Source organism: Micropterus dolomieu, linkage group LG14 (genome assembly GCF_021292245.1).
Source record: "Micropterus dolomieu isolate WLL.071019.BEF.003 ecotype Adirondacks linkage group LG14, ASM2129224v1, whole genome shotgun sequence".
Lineage (NCBI taxonomy): Eukaryota > Metazoa > Chordata > Actinopteri > Centrarchiformes > Centrarchidae > Micropterus > Micropterus dolomieu.
The window spans coordinates 19,008,786-19,026,814 of NC_060163.1; the positions used below are offsets into that span (position 1 = coordinate 19,008,786).

At 41.1% G+C, this 18,029-nt stretch overlaps 1 protein-coding gene across 1 annotated transcript in view; it reads right to left on the minus strand.

The window, feature by feature from the left end:
- The window catches only part of sncgb (synuclein, gamma b (breast cancer-specific protein 1)), a 30,224-nt gene that overhangs the window by 3,893 nt on the left and 8,302 nt on the right, over positions 1–18,029 (minus strand). The gene's annotated exons all lie outside the window — the stretch shown is intronic.

The following is an 18,029-nucleotide window of genomic DNA, read 5'->3' on the forward strand; positions in this document are numbered from 1 at the left end:
TGCTGGTCATATAATTAGAATATCATCAAAAAGTTGATTTATTTCTGTAATTCCATTCAAAAAGTGAAACTTGTATAATGTATACATTCATTCCACACAGACTGATATATTTCAAGTGTTCATTCCTTTTAATTTTTATGATTATAACTGACAACTAATGAAAACCCCAAAATCAGTATCTCAGAAAATTAGAATATTGTGAAAAGGTTCAATATTGAAGACACGTGGTGCCACACTCTAATCAGCTAATTAACTCAAAACACCTGCAAAGGATTTTAAATGGTCTCTCAGTCTAGTTCTGTAGGCTACACAATCATGGGGAAGACTGCTGACTTGACAGCTGTCCAAAAGACGACCATTGACACCTTGCACAAGGAGGGCAAGACACAAAAGGTCATTGCTAAAGAGGCTGGCTGTTCACAGAGCTCTGTGTCCAAGCACATTAATAGAGAGGCGAAGGGAAAGAAAAGATGTGGTAGAAAAAAGTGTACAAGCCATAGGGATAACCACACCCTGGAGAGGATTGTGAAACAAAACCCATTCAAAAATGTGGGGGAGATTCACAAAGAGTGGACTGCAGCTGGAGTCAGTGCTTCAAGAACCACCACACACAGACGTATGCAAGACATGGGTTTCAGCTGTCGCATTCCTTGTGTCAAGCCACTCTTGAACAAGACACAACGTCAGAAGCGTCTCGCCTGGGCTAAAGATAAAAAGGACTGGACTGCTCTGATGAAAGTAAATTTTGCATTTCCTTTGGAAATCAAGGTCCCAGAGTCTGGAGGAAGAGAGGAGAGGCACAGAATCCACGTTGCTTAAAGAAGGTGTAAAGTTTCCACAGTCAGTGATGGTTTGGGGTGCCATGTCATCTGCTGGTGTTGGTCCACTGTGTTTTCTGAGGTCCAAGGTCAACGCAACCGTCTACGAGGAAGTTTTAGAGCACTTCATGCTTCCTGCTGCTGACCAACTTTATGGAGATGCAGATTTCAGTTTCCAACAGGACTTGGCACCTGCAAACAGTGCCAAAGCTACCAGTACCTGGTTTAAGGACCATGGTATCCCTGTTCTTAATTGGCCAGCAAACTCGCCTGACCTTAACCCTATAGAAAATCTATGGGGTATTGTGAAGAGGAAGATGCGATACGCCAGACCCAACAATGCAGAAGAGCTGAAGGCCACTATCAGAGCAACCTGGGCTCTCACAACACCTGAGCAGTGCCACAGACTGATCGACTCCATGCCACGCCGCATTGCTGCAGTAATTCAGGCAAAAGGAGCCCCAACTAAGTATTGAGTGCGGTACATGCTCATACTTTTCATGTTCATACTTTTCAGTTGGCCAACATTTCTAAAAATCCTTTTTTTCTATTGGTCTAAAGTAATATTCTAATTTTCATTTTCATTTCATTTTCATTAGTTGTCAGTTTTAATCATCAAAATTAAATGAAATAAATATTTTAAATATATCAGTCTGTGTGTAATGAATGAACATAATATCCAAGTTTCACTTTTTGAATGGAATTACTGAAATAAATCAACTTTTTGATGATATTGTAATTATATGACCAGCACCTGTATTCTTCTTCTTTATTGATCCGAGAGGGGTCCAGGGCTTTGCTCAGGGGCACCTTCAGCAGTAGACCATGCTGGACTTGGTGGCCCTCTGGTTCCCAAGCCAAGACCCCACGGACTATGCTAATGCTAACCACATTCACATTCTCATGTGATATGAGAATTAAACACAAAGCTGACTACTGCTCAGTAAGATTGCTCACTGGTTGTCGGCTCTTACAAGCCCATAACTTCATTCATTGAATGTCTAAAGCTCATTAGGCATAAACCAGGTTTACTTTATAGAGGACTTGCAATTTGTTTAGCCTTTAACCGTTAGGAATGCCCCACGTATGGCAGGAAATTACACGGACAATGCTCTTCACCATGTCTTTCTGTAGCAAATGTGAGAGAGGAATAACAAAACATTTAGCTTCCCTATTCTGGGCCTAAATGTGTGTCATTCTTGGGACTAACATGCTTCACTTGAGTGTCTTCGGAGACAACAAGGGAAATCGCACTGGGTGCATATGGCTCATTGGACAACCAGAGCACTGCGGAAACATCGCACTGTGGGGCAGATGGGGAAACAGCCAGCCTTTGTAGCCTCACTCCGTGCAGAAATTGGGCAACTGAACTCTGACCTCTCACCAAAATCAACATGAAGCACACATGCTATGGTGGAATGTGACAGCTTGTACATATGGCTCTGTATGAAGATTTGGACTGAGCCTCTGCAATCTGGAAGGTCTGCACCACAGAGGAAAACAAATCATTATTCACTGATATGCCATTTAGTGGTCAAACCTAAAAAAAATCATAATTTAAATAAGATGAAATTTTTCAAACACCAGGAATATCGACAACTTTAAGATATTGAGGATTTCTTAAAAGCTAAAAAGGAGGCAAACTCAGGATCCCTGCTGTCTGTTGATGTGAGCCACAATAATTCAGTTGTCAGCAGTCACCTACACACCCTTGCCACTCAGCAATGGATTGAAGCGTTGGAAGACCTGTGGCACTGCATCCATCCCCAGAAGACTGATGTGGCGTGACTCCTATGGAGCCAGTTTGCCACCCACTGCTCTCATCATGCCTCCCCATCCCAACAGGAATGGATTCTTCTGTTTATAAGTCCTTTCTGTTGATCATTGCACCTCATGTGCAATAGGGCTCAAAAGATGCACTTTCTCAACTACCACAATATGATACATATTCTTGCATGGAACATGGACTGCCCAATTTAATAAGGTAGAAGCAAATGCGCCTTCCACATTAACATTAATTAAAAAAAATGACATGATTGGTCAAGATATCATAGCGTTAGAAATGATGCTTGTTCTCTGACTTGCATGAGCGCATTTCCCAAGTCATGCAGTCCAAGCTGTTTTTCTTATTGTCCATTATATGACCTGTACAGAAAGCCTACTGTGAGCCTATCATCTTACCCATGAGCCCATAATAATTTTTATGTTTGCAAAAAAAAGCAAATACTAGATACTAGATTACTATACCCTAGAGCTACATTACCTGCTCTGCTATGGAGAACATGTGATGTACTTTGTGACAGTAACCTATAATACACTGTTAAAAAGAGAAACAAAAAACATTTGGAGACTAATAGGCAGACTAAATAAGAATGATAAAATCTTTTAAGAGTGGAAAATTTACACCAGTCCACTAACGGTTTTAATAGTCTGCCAAAAATATCCCCCGTAAATCAGAATTAAGTAGGCTCAGTCCTAGCTGCAACGAAAGGAGCCAGACTCTTGCATAATGCTGTTTTTACAAACTTAGCTCAGGCTTGTAACAATAACAGTCGACACACACAAATAATATAAATGCAAATGTGAAAAGAGTTGGTGGTGCAAAGCAAGAAGCGATGGTGTAAACGTCAGTGTTTAGAATACAACAAGTCTACTAAAGCCTAGTTCACACTACACAATTTTAAGCCTGATTTGCTGGTCGGCAAGCTCGGGGACCGTTAGGCTGTGATCAGGGGTAAATCAGTGATCGATTGCCGGTTGCCAGTTATCATGTGTGAACTACTCAAGGACGCGTCAAAATGGCTCCCCGACACATTTCTGACACATCACAGACGTGTGCCAGATATCTAGCATGTCAAATATCTGGAAGAGTCAGCCGACTCGACATCCACATCCAGCCAATGAGACCAGGCAGCTGGCAGAGCAGGCAGCTTCTTTTTCACTGCAAAACACTAGTCTTTGTCTTTATAATAGGTATCTTTATAATAACAAACAACAGTTGTTTTATGTGTAGGTTTGCGTCCTTTCCCGTGTCCAGCTGTACAGTCTGACCCAGCAAGAGAAGGAGAACACCTGGGAGAAGTGGTGTAGCCAGTTGCACTGATGACCCAGCCAGGTGACCCACGTCACAGTTAGCTATTCTTGTATTTACTAGTTTCGTTTGTAATCTCTGCAATGGAAACCCTGCAAATATGCAATGTTGTTTCAGTGTTATTACACAGAAGATAATGTTTGTACCCTTTAGGATTTTCACATTACCAATATTTTTGGATATGGTGTGCACAGACTACAGTGGTGCCTTGTGGTCTGAATCATTTTGTTTAGTTGTAGGCTTGGTAAGATTAGTGTGTTTTATATGTTGGGGATTAATGAGTTATTTTGGTTCCATTTTGATAGAATAGCTCCCAGTTAGTGGTTTTTCTTGCCATTGTGCTTCTGTTTGTTTGCTGACATTACATGTTTAAATGCAATAAGAGCCAACCAGAAAAAGCAATAAAAATAGTAAGTAAAGCACACTAATTGTTGTAAATGGTTCTGAATTGTTGGATTTTTATTTAGGGCATTTTTAAAGGGCAACCTCATTAAAATTAAACAAATGAGACGACATAATGACCAAACTCACACAACTGTCAATGCAATTTCAGGACACATCCCAGTCTCTTCATTTTAGTTTTATAAATCATATGTAGCCAAATAGGGATTTTAACATAGCAATTAAAATGAACCACTAAGGTAATCTCCTGCCATGAGTACTCTGTGAGATTAGAGTGGATTATATTGGATTATGTCCACTGACCTGATTTACTGACTGACTGCCTCTTATTATCCAAATCAGACTTGTAAATCTGACCATCAGGGTTTGGATTTAGAAAGAAAGAAAGTGTAAAGCGGTGAGATGCATTCACCTGTCATTTTTTTACCTCAGTGCATGCACAGAGAAAGATTGCACAGTGGAATGTTTTAGCGAATTCATTTCTGGCTGTCCTCTAAAAAAAAGAAAATGGAAAAAACCCTGTCTAGTTCACATATAATCAGTAAACATGTAAATTGCAGCTTCTGTACACAGAGATTAATCAACTTTTATCTTCTAAGATCTGGGTCAGAGTGAATTGTGCCAAAAACAAGAGGTCAGACTCCTCTCCTGATGTTTGCAGGCATATCATGGCTTTGGGTTAATGTACTTAGTTGTGGTTAGAAAAACATGACTATGTTAAAATGACTATTATGACTATTACTACTTACATTTTACACAAAATGTCATGGTGTGTAAAACATTAAAAGCCCATATTTAATTGAAAATAGCACAAAGACAGCTTGAAAGTGAGAATAGGTATTATTTTTGAAAGTTATATGCAGAGAGCGTATCTGTTGGAATTCAGACAGGCAACACTTCTCCAGGCGGTCCACAGGCTGCAGCAAGGGACAGCAGTAACAGCACTGTCAGTGATGCAGCTCTTGGGCCTCAGGGCAGCAGTCCATCAGGTGGTCCCTTTTGGCTTGCTGCACATGCGACGGCAACAATGTTGGTTTGCCATCCTGCATCTGGACCTCAAGAGGGAAAAACAATGCATGGTGACCCAACCCGCCCTCTTTCGCCTTGATGCAGGAGGACCTGCTATTCTGGGGCTCTCTCCTCACCGTCTGGCAACAGGGGTGCCACTCAGCAGGGTGTCTTCATAAATGTCAATCTTCATAGATGTGTCTCTGACCGGATGGGAAGGGACCTGCCAGGGGAGAGCAGTGTGTGGTGCTTGTCCCCTGGGGAGAGCCGAGGGGGGGACCACCCACCACCCATCCTCAATCCACTCCAGGTTGTCGTGGGATGGCACAAGAGTCAGGCATCATAGCCGCTGAGGTCTAACCCCTTTGTTACATTTTACAAACAACTCAATGATTTTTTCCACCGCTTCTCTCACAGTGCCGAAATAGCAAGCTAAAAGTTGAAGTTCCAGTTTGAAACTGAAAAAATTCACCATCCATCCTCTCCACTGAAGGCAGATTGATGTTTACTCTCCTCTCTGTTGTAGCTCTAAGGCCTCTAGCCCACCTCATTTTAATTGCTCAGCATCTTTATCATATTATTCAGAGGTTACAGTTAATAAGATGGCCAATTAATTCAGAATACTAATTAGGCACTAATGAAGTGTCACAGAGACAGCAATAACTGTTGGCTGATCCACAAACAATGACAGGGCAGTAAAACTGACATTGGCCCAAATTAGCCCCTTGATTTAAATAGGTTGGAGGCTGCTTTGTAGGAAATAATACAGGGATCAGAATAATGTCAAGGACGTTTTCATCAGTCAGCGTTCAGCTCTTGACATTTCTTCTGCGGATAATCAATGTTCTCTGCTCCACTGAGATAAAGTAACATTTATCTAGGTGATTGCATCTTATACAAACATTTTTGAGCTTGCAAAGTTGAAATGAACTGAATGGCTTCATTGTACATGAAGAATTCCAATAATAATTGCTCATTTGTGGGAATTTAGGAGTCCATGAGTCACTGATAAAGTGACAATACTCCACAAAAAAACTTTTGTTTGTTAACACACAAGCAGGAAACTGAAGGCTACTGGCAATTAAAATTAAAATAACAGACTTGCCAAAATTGATTGCAATGATACTGACTGGATTGAGATTTCTTTGATCAACTGTAAAAATTGAAAAACAAACAAACAAAATAATTAAATACTTATTCTAGTGTTGTCTCAGTTCCTTCAAATGTATCCACACCACTAAAGATGTAGATACAGGTGTATTGATACCTTAAAAATGAAAGCAAAATCAATATGGAATCCATACATGTAAATGTTTCTCTTTATAGTGTTTGACATGAGACACAGGAGATGAATGGTTTATAATTGTGTTGTTTTAACACCACAGACTTGTTTACATATAAGTAATATTTGTCAAGAGTAGAAAGCCTCATCACTAGTCATAGGAGCAAGAGCACAATTATAATTATTAACAAGTATAATAATAATAATCAGAGGTGGAAAGAGTACAAAAATATTCTACTTAAGTACAAGTACAATTACTTTGATGAACTTTTTCTTAAGTACAAGTAAAGTTACTGGTATAAAAATCTACCCAAGTAAAAGTAAAAAGTAGCTCATTTAAAATTTACTCAGTGTAAACATTACTTAGTTACTTTTTTAACCTTTGATAAGGGAACAAAGCCATGTGTTGTTTTCAATTTTAGTTTGACAGATACTTTGCCAAATCAATGGCGAAAAACATTACAGACCATTTATGTTATGAGTTTGACAATGTTTTTGCTTCATTAAGAAACTGTGGTGGAACAGATTAGACTGTGGCGGGCCCCACTGGACTGGGAAAACGGGAAACACTGGACTGTATATGAAGTCATATCCTTATTTACATTAAAACAGGTGGTAATTTTAATGGGACATCATAAGCATTAGTATAATAAATAACTAGTTACCAACAAGTTGCTAATGCCAACCAACAATGTCATGCACCGATGTCTTTTTGACTATTCGGAGCAAAGCATCTTACCAAACTATGAAAACTTATTTTCAACCCCCACAAGTATGCAATTATTTACCTCTACATCAGGGGTCCTCAACTACATATGTTCAAGGGGACAAATTTTTCTAAGCAGACAAAAATAATTGCATATTAATAATATTTTCAACTTTTGCAAAATGAACATTTTTATATCAGTGTGAACAGACTCCTAAAAAAACCATGGTAGGCCTAAATCCATGCACAGTACAGTGTTTCCCACAGAAGTACTGTGCAACTGTGGTGCCGTGCGCAGAGAGGAGGAGGAGGGTGCAATCGATAGGAGCTATGTACAGCATGCTAACCTCGACAACCCATCTGTATTCTAACGTTAACATATCCTTATTAGCTAGGCTCCTTCCTTACATGCTTGCTTATAACTTATTTTAAGGTGGGTCTCCAACATTGACAGCATTGTGTTAAGACAATAGATAGACTAACTTCTCAGAGTTAACTTGAATTCATTAGTTTTTCTAAAAACACACGGCTCCGTTACGATGTGTTTATGAGAGGGCGAGCAAGCGGTTGGTGCTGATTGAGTGGCTGTGAAGGTGGAGGTGTGCAGCCTGTCACACGCAGCTCTTTATGTAACTATCGATCTAGCTCACAGTGTTTGCTCCCGACTGTTGCATTACTCACTGCAATATTTCAAACTGGTCCACTGTCAGAAAACAGTTGAAATTTACGGTTGTCTTGTTGTGTAGACGCATTTTTGATGAATGAGAGCGGTCAGCGCTAATCTCACTTACAAAACAGATTGCATTTCTTGTGTCTACTTCAACGTAAAAGTGAACTTCTGTTACTTCTGTTCGCCAGTTAAATGCTTTTAATGTGAGGCTGCAGCAGCAGGAAATGTTCAGTTTGCATTAACAGTAACTTAATACAGCATTTTTTTCACAGCTTATACTGCATGATAAAGCTGTTGTTCTCATGCACTTGAAGCCAAAGTGGTCGCGAGTTTTTCCTTTCACTTTTCTTTTAACTCAGTAACAGATGTGATTGAAAATGTAGTGAAGTACAATACTTTAAACAAAACATACTCAAGTAAAGTTACAGATTGAAAAAAAACTACTTTAAAAAGTACAAGTACACAAAAGAACTACTCTTTTACAGTAACATGAATAATTATAATTCGTTACTTTCCACCTCTGATAATACACACACACACACACACACAGACACACATTTATATACAGTATATATAGCATTGTGTTTTTCCAGGTGTATGAACAGCAGGAGCAATTAAACACTGGACCATTTTTATCTATACTTAAAGGTCAGTTCTACTGTGTTCTCTTTGTATATTCTGATCACGCAGCTGTCCAGATGGTTGTAACATTCTGTGAAAAAATGAGAGCAGAAAACATACTGTAACTAAAGGTGGAACCAATATGTGAACAGACAGCTTAGAGACACAGACTGTCTCTGCTCTATTAACTGCAAGGCCCACATATTTTTGATGGGGCATTGAAGCTGTAATAAAGAACATTCTGCATATATATATTTTATATTCTCAATAAATTAATTTTCTGCCCGTATTAGAATATAATTAGTTCAACATTACATTCTTCACTATTTAAAAGAAACGCTGTCAAACATAAGTAAATATCATCCACAAAAACAGTACCTTTTCTAAAGCTTATTATGATGACATATTGTTAAGACTGTGTTGACTGAATACATTTGTCTTATTTTTTCCCCCCTGATTTGAATGTCGTAGAGAGCTGCAGACAGACATACTGTGTGTCTCCTCTGATACAGATGGTGTTTGCCAGCAAGGAACTAGACTTCACAACAGGAATTGCAAGTGCAGCAACAATTAAAGATATAATAACCTGCTGGCTTCCCACAAACATTTGTATTCTTTCGAATACATAGCTAACTACTGACCTACCACAAACTGAATTTTTAATTGTAGGTGAGAATTTTGTGTGTGCCACTAGTGCACAACAAATTTTATGATGCTTTCTCAGGCAACACTTACTCTTTTCATGTCACCTCAAGTGTGTACAAACAAATGATTGAATAATCAATGACAGCAATGACAATATGCTGTATTTTCTAAATAAAGAATAGAATATGGTATTGTGCAGTATGTGTAAGTTATTGAGTAATTTAAATGAACAAAGCATGAATCTGATCAAAACCTTGTTGCATTAATACTGCATACCATTTGAGCAATAACACTTGTCATTATTTCATTCATTTAATTTAATGGAGATTACCCTGTCTGCAAACTTGACAGTGGGATCACCAGGGACAAGGGCTGAAGCACTGTCTGCTGTCATTGTCATAGTAAACATTAGAGATGAGGCTGCTTTGCTAAGAGCAGAAACTGAATGGGCTTCTTAAGATTTGATGTTGCAAGTCCCTTCTCTTGATGGTATTCCTTGGTGGCAAGATGGTCACACCATTCACATTGTCTGCATCTTCAGCAGGTATCTCAAGGTCAAACAGATGATTGAATAATGTCTTATAGTGTGTATTACAGAAAGTATAAAAATAATACAACAAACCAGAAACTTAATTGTGCTTGATTATAATCTAAAATCTGATGCTGGACCCAAGGCTACATGCATGATTTATTTACATAACATAATTACATATATTTACACAACATACACTACATAATTACATATATTTACAAATAGCCCCCTCCAAAGCTCATCTGTTGATAACTAATGCAATTGGACAACTCTTATGCTCCCTTGTATTTTCAGGGGATTCAATGTCTTGAATAATTTAGAATTTCTTATTTCATTTTGCTCGGATGTATTATTACAGGTCCAGATTTGGTCTTTGAGGACACCGGTGACCAGCATCATGATAGCGTCTGCTGACATAAATTGTGTAAAATGAGCCTTACAACATTATTTTTTACACACTCCAAATGTGCTGTGAGCTATTTCTTTCGCTCTCTGTGTATTTTGAGTCTGATTTCATGGTTAGGGTTTTTAAGTATGTTTAATAAACAGCTCGTCCTCACCACAAAAGCGGCCATATAGGCTGATTATGCATCAGGTTATTACGACCCATTTATGTTTTTAGTTAGGCCGCGACCACCACTGGTGGAACAAGTCAGGTGACATAGTGTAAAGAGACACCACGTAAATCCATGTAAGAAGATGGTGGGGTAAATAAAGGTGTCAAGTAAACTCAGGACTTTCAATCGGTTGACCAAGGTTCAAGTTCCATGTGAAAGATAGTCAGAGTAGAAATATTTTAAGTTTTAAGTTAATTAACAGGTCATCTGACTTACGTTACTTATGCTATGTATTGACTTATTTTAACCCATACCATGATCTTTTTCTAAACCTACAACCGATTCGCAACATTTACCACGTGTTAAATGTCATGTGACTTACATAATGTACTAAAGGTCCGGTATGCCTAAAGCTCGACTGGTACTTCCTCATACATGATAAAAACAAAAAAAGAATCATCCCCTAACCCTATACTATGCAGTGCCTTCCGACATTTCAGAAGCCTTGTTAACTTCATTAATCCACCCTATCTAAACCTGGTTGTTTGTTGACAGACTTCTATGCTAGTCATGGATTATCTATAACAAACGGGTAGTGTGGGTGAACTGGGAACTTTTGGAAGAATCCCTTGTCTGAGAGACCTTCAACTCACACCTCCGGCGGATGTTTTCTGGCATCCCTGTGGAGGTTGGGGGCATTGAACCTGAGTGTGCAATGTTCAAAGCTTCCATAGCTGAAGCCGCGGTGGAGAGCTGTGGTCTTAAGGTCTTCGGTGCAAGGGCTATCCAACTGAAGAAGGAGGCCTTCCTGGATATGTTATCCCGGAGCACTCCGGAAGCAGTTGCAAGGAACCAGCAGGCACGAAGACCTGCAGCCTCTGCCGTGCAAAAGGGAAAAGGCAGGTGTGGGAGAAGTTTGGAGATGCCATGGAGAAGGACTTTCGGTCGGCACCAAGGTGCCCCTTGAAAACTGCTCGCTACCTCAGGGAGGGGAAACGGGGAACCATCCAAGCTGTGTATAGTAAGGATGGGAAGCTGTTGACCTTTACTGAGGAGGTACTTGGACGATGGAAGGAACACTTTAAGGAACTTCTGAATCCCACTAACAGACCCTCTATGGCAGAGGCATAGCTGGAGGCTGTTGGGGGATCACCGTCAATTTCCTTGGTGGACGTCACTGAGGTAGTCAAACAACTCCACATTGGCAAAGCCCTTGGGATTGATGAGATCAGTCCAGAAATGCTGAAAGCTTTAGATGTGGAGGGTTATATCTTAGATGACATGCCTGTTCAACATTGCATGGAAGTCAGGGACAGTGTCCAAGAAGTGGCAAACCAGGTTGTTAAAGTCAGCTTCAAGGAGGGTTCAGCGGTTAGTTGAATCTCAGATTGAAGAGGAACAATGTGAATTCCATCCTCATCGTGGAACAATGGACCAGCTCTTCACTCACGCAAGTCCAGACCCCTCAGGCCTCGGGCGTCTACTCATGTCCAAGGTGGGTGGCGTGTCCTTGGGCTCCGTTGTCTCCTCCCCTCGCTGGGGCCATCTTTGGTGGGGGTGGTGCTCCCGTGGCTGTCCCCTGCATGGGTTCTTGATTTCCTGCCGATGGGGTTGGTGCGGCGCTGTTGTGGCATCATACTCTCACTGGTGATATTGTGATAGGCTGGTGCACACATGCACCCACCCACACACACACACACATACACCCTAAGGCTCAGTGCTAGGGCCCCTTCTCATATTAATTTACACCACCTCACTGGGGCTGATCATTTGCTTGCATGGCTTCTCTTACCACTGCTATGCAGATGATACGCAACTCTACCTATCCTTCCCGCCAGACAACCCTACCATCTCGGCGCGGATCACGGACTGTCTCTCAGACATATCTGCATGGATGAAGGCATACCACCTTCAACTAAACCTCTCTAAGACTGAACTCTTGATCTTGGACAGTGCCCAAGGAGTGGCAAACCTGGTTGTTAAAGTGTACTTCAAGGTGCAGGAGAGGAGGGTTCGGTGGTTAGTCGAATCTCAGATTGAATAAGAACAATGCGGATTCTCCAGCGGACGCTCTCTGGCTCTGCCATCCACACACTCAATCTCAGTCCCGGCTGTTCTCATCTGTGACACCGTGATGGTGGAACGAGCTACCATATGCCATCAGAGTAGAGGTGTCCCTCTCCAACTTCAAGAAGCTCTTGAAAGCTCATCTCTTCCAAGAACAATTTTCTTTTATTACACCTCTAACTCCTAACCTCTAACATGCACTTCCTGTGCTCTTTTACTTCTATCCCCTTACAATTCTCTTGTATTGATTGCACTTTTTTTGTTAACTCTTCTTTCCCTAGGTATTTTCCCCATTGTTGCAATATGTGCTATAGATGGGTTTCTTGTATACAAACACTACTGGGTGCGTGCGTAGCCAGGGGGCAAAAATTCTTGTTGACTCAATAATAAACTGCTATTTAAGAGTTGGATCTGTTTGTTTGTGTTTCTTTTCGAATGTTGATATAACATGCACGACCACGCAGCAGGTCAGCGACAATGGACCTGATGTTGTTCAAGTAGGCTGCTAGCCAAAAAGCTAAAAGAAGAATTGAGAACGATGGAGAGAGGTGTTCTTTCCTAGCTGTATCACAGTCAGAGATGCAAAGAACATTGTCTTCTGTTGTACACTTTGTGCGACCAGGGAAAAGCTTTCAACCTCGAACAATTTTGTATTGAACCATCTGCTAAAGCAGCACAGCAAAGTCAGCCTGTAGAAAGAAACTCCAGCTGCTACTGCCAGTGCAGCATCCACTCAGCACTGCTGCTAGATTTGCCGTATAATTAATATACGACAGAGTGCTGCTCTCTGCCCCCTAGTTGTGAGTGCATCTCTGTGATGACGTTGCACAGAAACCCACCTATTAGCTCTTACTGGTATTTATTGCTGATCTTACTAGTATGTATTGTCAGTTGTAGTTCTCGTGCTGTATTTGATGCTTTGTTGATGCTTGTATGTTGTTCCTGAAATGTAAGCTAACCCAATAAACCAGTAACCTGTTTGCAGCCAACGTTAATAATTAACGTGATGGCAGCCAGCGGGACATAAATGATTATGTTAATCGACTGCCACAAGTTTAGCAAGTAAACAAACGCTCATTCATCTTTTCATAACGATCGACAGTCGGAGTTAACCTCCGGTAGGTCGTAGCAAAAGCAAGAAGGAAGCTAACGTTAGATGGCCAATGCTGAGGTAAACATGTTTACTAACCTCAGGTTACTAACCTATTTTGTGTTCAGCACTTCTTTTGTTTGGGCCTTGTTGTATGATGTTTTAAAGCCAAAGTTTATGATGAATGGCAGAGCAGCTGTCGCTGTTTGCTGTCCTCTCTCACGTGTGGCCGCGCGCAGCTGATACTACGTGTTACGCAGGCAGGTAATAGTTCTAGGTAACGGAGGGAGGGGAATAATAACAGCAAGCTCATCAGACGTTTCCTTAAAATAAACATTGTTCACAACTCCCACACCTCGAGTCCAAGTCAAGTCTGAAGTTTTTTGAGGACAAGTCTCAAGTTGAGTCTGAAGTCACTGTGTGTGCGACTTAAGTCGAACTCGAGTCCAAGTCTCAAACTCGAGTCCCCATCTTTGATGTTGGATGTTCAAGTTAAACATGGCCAAAGCTTCAAATAATGAGGTTAAAGTGTTTAAAAGAAATCCCTGTGAGCAAAAAACTCCTTTTGTGAACGTTCTGTTTTGAGCTGCTTTTTCTACCAACAGCTCCGTTCTACGACATACCGAGCCAGACGAGCCGGTGTTCCATATATGGTCATTTGCTCCGCACAGCAATGGCACAGCAACGGCACAGCAACGCTCAGTCTGCCTGTACCGCCCAGTGACATCAAGAGCCTGGTAACATGCTTCAGGTCTTGGCCAATCCGAAGACAATGGGCTTTGAGAGAGGGGGCCTTAAAGAGACAGGAGCATCTACAGCTTGTTTCAGACAGAGGCTGAAATGAAGGCCTACTGTACATGAAGAGTCAGTATAAGACAGCAAATTTTTTTTTTTAACTTTAAATCATGCAAAGATGCATGTTTGCTAACCTCAGGTTACCAACCTATTTTGCGTTCAGCGCTTCTTTTGTTTGGGTCTTGTTGTATGAAGTTTTAAAGCCAATGTTTATGATGAATGGCACAGCAGCTGCCGGTGTTTGTTGTCCTCTCATCCTCATGCTAGGCAGACAGTATGTGTTACGTAGGAAGGTTATAGGGATGGGAATAACAGCAAGCTCATCAGATGTTTCCTAAAAATAAACATTGTTCATGAGTACCGCGCCTCGAGGCCAAGTCAAGTCTGAAGTCACTATGTGTGCAACTTAGGTCGGACTCGAGTCCAAGTCTCAAACTCAAGTCCCCATCTCTGCTTGAGAGCACAGCATGAAATCAAAATCATTGTGATTCTTTTCAGTGAGACAAAAGTTGAATTTTGATATTACAGAATGTTCCAGTACATTGGAATATTTTGTTTGTCACTAATTTTGGCATTTTTAACAAATGGATGGTACTACACTTTCACCGTTAAAAGTAAGTAATTACAGTCATTAGCTTTAATGACATACAGTCTGGCACTCGTCCATTTTGTACTCCTGCGCTACATGTGTGACTTAACATCACTGCTGTTGTTGCAGCTTGATTTTGTTTCCTTTGCAGTATTTGTTTGAAGGATAAGGAGGGTAGTGATAGGAAAAGAGTTATGCATTATTCATACGAATTAGATGCTGCTACTCAAGTGTAAATCTGCATCTTGCTGTAGAAAATGGAGAAAGACAGGAGATGCAAAGTGCAATGTCCACTCCTCCCACCAGACTACAGCATCTGTCATTGAACAGCCTACTGCCAGTTCACCAAACATGAAGCATGTGTGAGGCCTTATCTGTTCGGCTCTGATGAGCTGCCAAAATTCAGGGCTAAGGGGACAGCAAGGCAGCCGTGCATCACTTCTTTCCCTCACCCAGCCCTCCTCCTTTACCAAAGCTACTGGCCAGCCACTGATATGAGCAACAATTTCCTGTCTGGATGCTGTCTCTTACACACACAGAAAAGACACACGCAGTACAAAAAATGCACACACACACTCTCAGTAACTGGGTACTTAGGTATGTATTAAAGATGGGCTTGCACATGTGCACACACACACACTTTTATCTCCAACTGCTTTGTTGGTAGCTTGCCTGGCCTGCAGCAATCTCTTACAGAAAAAAGACAGTGGATTTTCCGAGCTGAGCCACATTCTACCAGCTCTACTGGATTACTATGCAAACACAGCTCCCTCCTCCTAATATCTTCTCCATTTTCAACATGCACCTGACTCCCTCTTTTCTATCAGTAAAATCTTCCCTGTTATTCAGTGCGTCCCTCTTTCACTCACTTCTTCCATCCCATAGCTGTCACTATCATCCCCTGGCCAATTTCCAACATGCCACACAAGGGGATGGGAGAAAATGGCTGTGACTGGGGGGGGGTAAGGTTAGGGTTATTGGCTGTCGTGACTGTTGGCACGCTGCAAGGTGGAAGACACAAGGCTCGTCTGAACCCGCCAGTGGCTCTTTAAGCAGTCAGGAAGCACTTTATATAGTGTCCTTCTGTTCATGACCTCTGTGCCTTCACAGTCCAAAATGTCATGGGCAGCAGGAGTCATGTGGGTGTGTCTCAAACTAGTTTTGAACTGCCTGAGGAGTCAGGTATATTCTAGGGTGTCCCAGTGCAAAATTGTTCCAGTTCACTGGAAGTTCAGCTGCCAATAAAATTCCCACACTGCACTGTAAAACGGTAGTTACGTACTGTAACTCCAGATTCTATGAGTATAGGGCATAGACATCTTTTCTCAGTGCCACTCAGGTGCGCGGAGGGGTAAACCCAATAGCGATAGCCTTAGAGGGTGAAGCCTATATGAACAGCATTATTTCTCCTTACAGACTGGAAAAAGCATTGCTACACTTTTATTTCACTTCCACTTGAGGGGTAGAATAACTCTGACAACAGACCAAAATTAATTTGCTAAAAGTATTACAGTTCATAGAGTGAATTAAAGAATTTTAATATGGTGTTCTTTATTGTACATAAAGTCTCCAAATAAATAACAGAACATTGTATTCTTCAGTATGTTTAAGTTATTAGGACAGAATGAAATGATGAAAGCAAGGCATAACATTTGACCGACTGCATTTGTCATAACTAATTATTTCATTCATTTAACTTGATGCAGACTCCCCTGTCCGCAAACATGAGTGAGATCACCAGGGACAAAGGCAGAAGCACTGTCTGTCATTGTAAAATCACCCAGTATTTTGGTTTTAATAACAGCTGAAATAAACATCAGAGATACTTTGCTAAAAGCAGAAACTGCAGGAGCTACTCAAGATTTGATGATGCATGTTTCTCTTCTTGATGGTATTCCTTCATTGCAGGGTCATCATAGCATTCACATTGTCTGCATCTTCAGCAGGTAGCCCCTTAGCCTGTTTTTGTACTCCTGATTAGAAGAATCATGTCTGGTGAAAGTCTCTTCTCCAGGTCCACTTGCATCTCCCAGTCAGAAGCTTGATGCAAAATGGAGGGTGGGTTCATGGGAGTTGATCTTGGCATAGGAGCCTTATCTCCTTTCAATTAACAACTTCGTATGGGGTTTTCCCGTTTGGCAATATTTGGAAGGACTTTGTCGTGCCCCCACCTCAATCCGTTCTCATCCCATCAAATACTGACGCTTTGACAGTGTCATTATTTGACCCACAATGTACCCTTCAGTGTCTGTATGAGACGCCCTGGGCTTTTAACTAACTCCAATGTAACACATCTGTGTCAGGTAATGTAATATACAGAACCAAAAGTCAAAGTTGACTTATTTAAAGTTTGCATTTACAATTGCTCTTTACACTATGTCACATACATGACTTAAGTTACTTAATGTACTTATTTAAATCCAAACCTAACCAAGAAGTTTTGGTGCCAAAACATAGTCGCTTTGGATAAAAGCGTCAGATAAAAGAAAGCCCCCTTGGGCCCTGTCATTCCAGCCCCCCCAGGTCAGCTATCCCAGCTGACAATGGGCGAAAGGCAGGGTACACCCGGACAGGTCGCCAGTCCATCACAGGTTGTCTCAATAATAATTATAATATTTAACAGTTCAAACAGCAGGAACAACAACACCAGTAATATAATAGCTGTTATTTAGCCAAAAAAGGCATTTGGCAGTAGATTGAGTTACTCTAGCCACTATGTCTGCTCATCACACCCTTCAGTGTCCCAATAGGTATGATTCTCTGAAACAGCAGCATTCAGTGTGAAGAAATGTCGAGTGTCACTGGAGTGGAAGTACCAAAAATGGTGGACACACAGTTGGCCTGGTTTCTTTTGGACATCAAGTTGCTAGTTGGCGTAGCTTCAGAAACAGCTAGTGCTGTGCTCTGGCAAGTAAGGATAGGAAGCACAATTAAACTTACATAACATTATGACTACCTACCTAAAATTGTGTAGGTCCCTTTTTGATCGTTTAAGTCCTGAAAGTTTCAAGGTGGGACCTCCATGGATCGGACATGTTTCTCCAGCACATCCAACAGATGCTCAATTGGATTGAGATCTGGGGAATTTGGAGGCCAAGTCATCAACTTGACCTCTTCCTGAACCATTTTTGCTTTGTGGCAGAGCACCTTATCTTG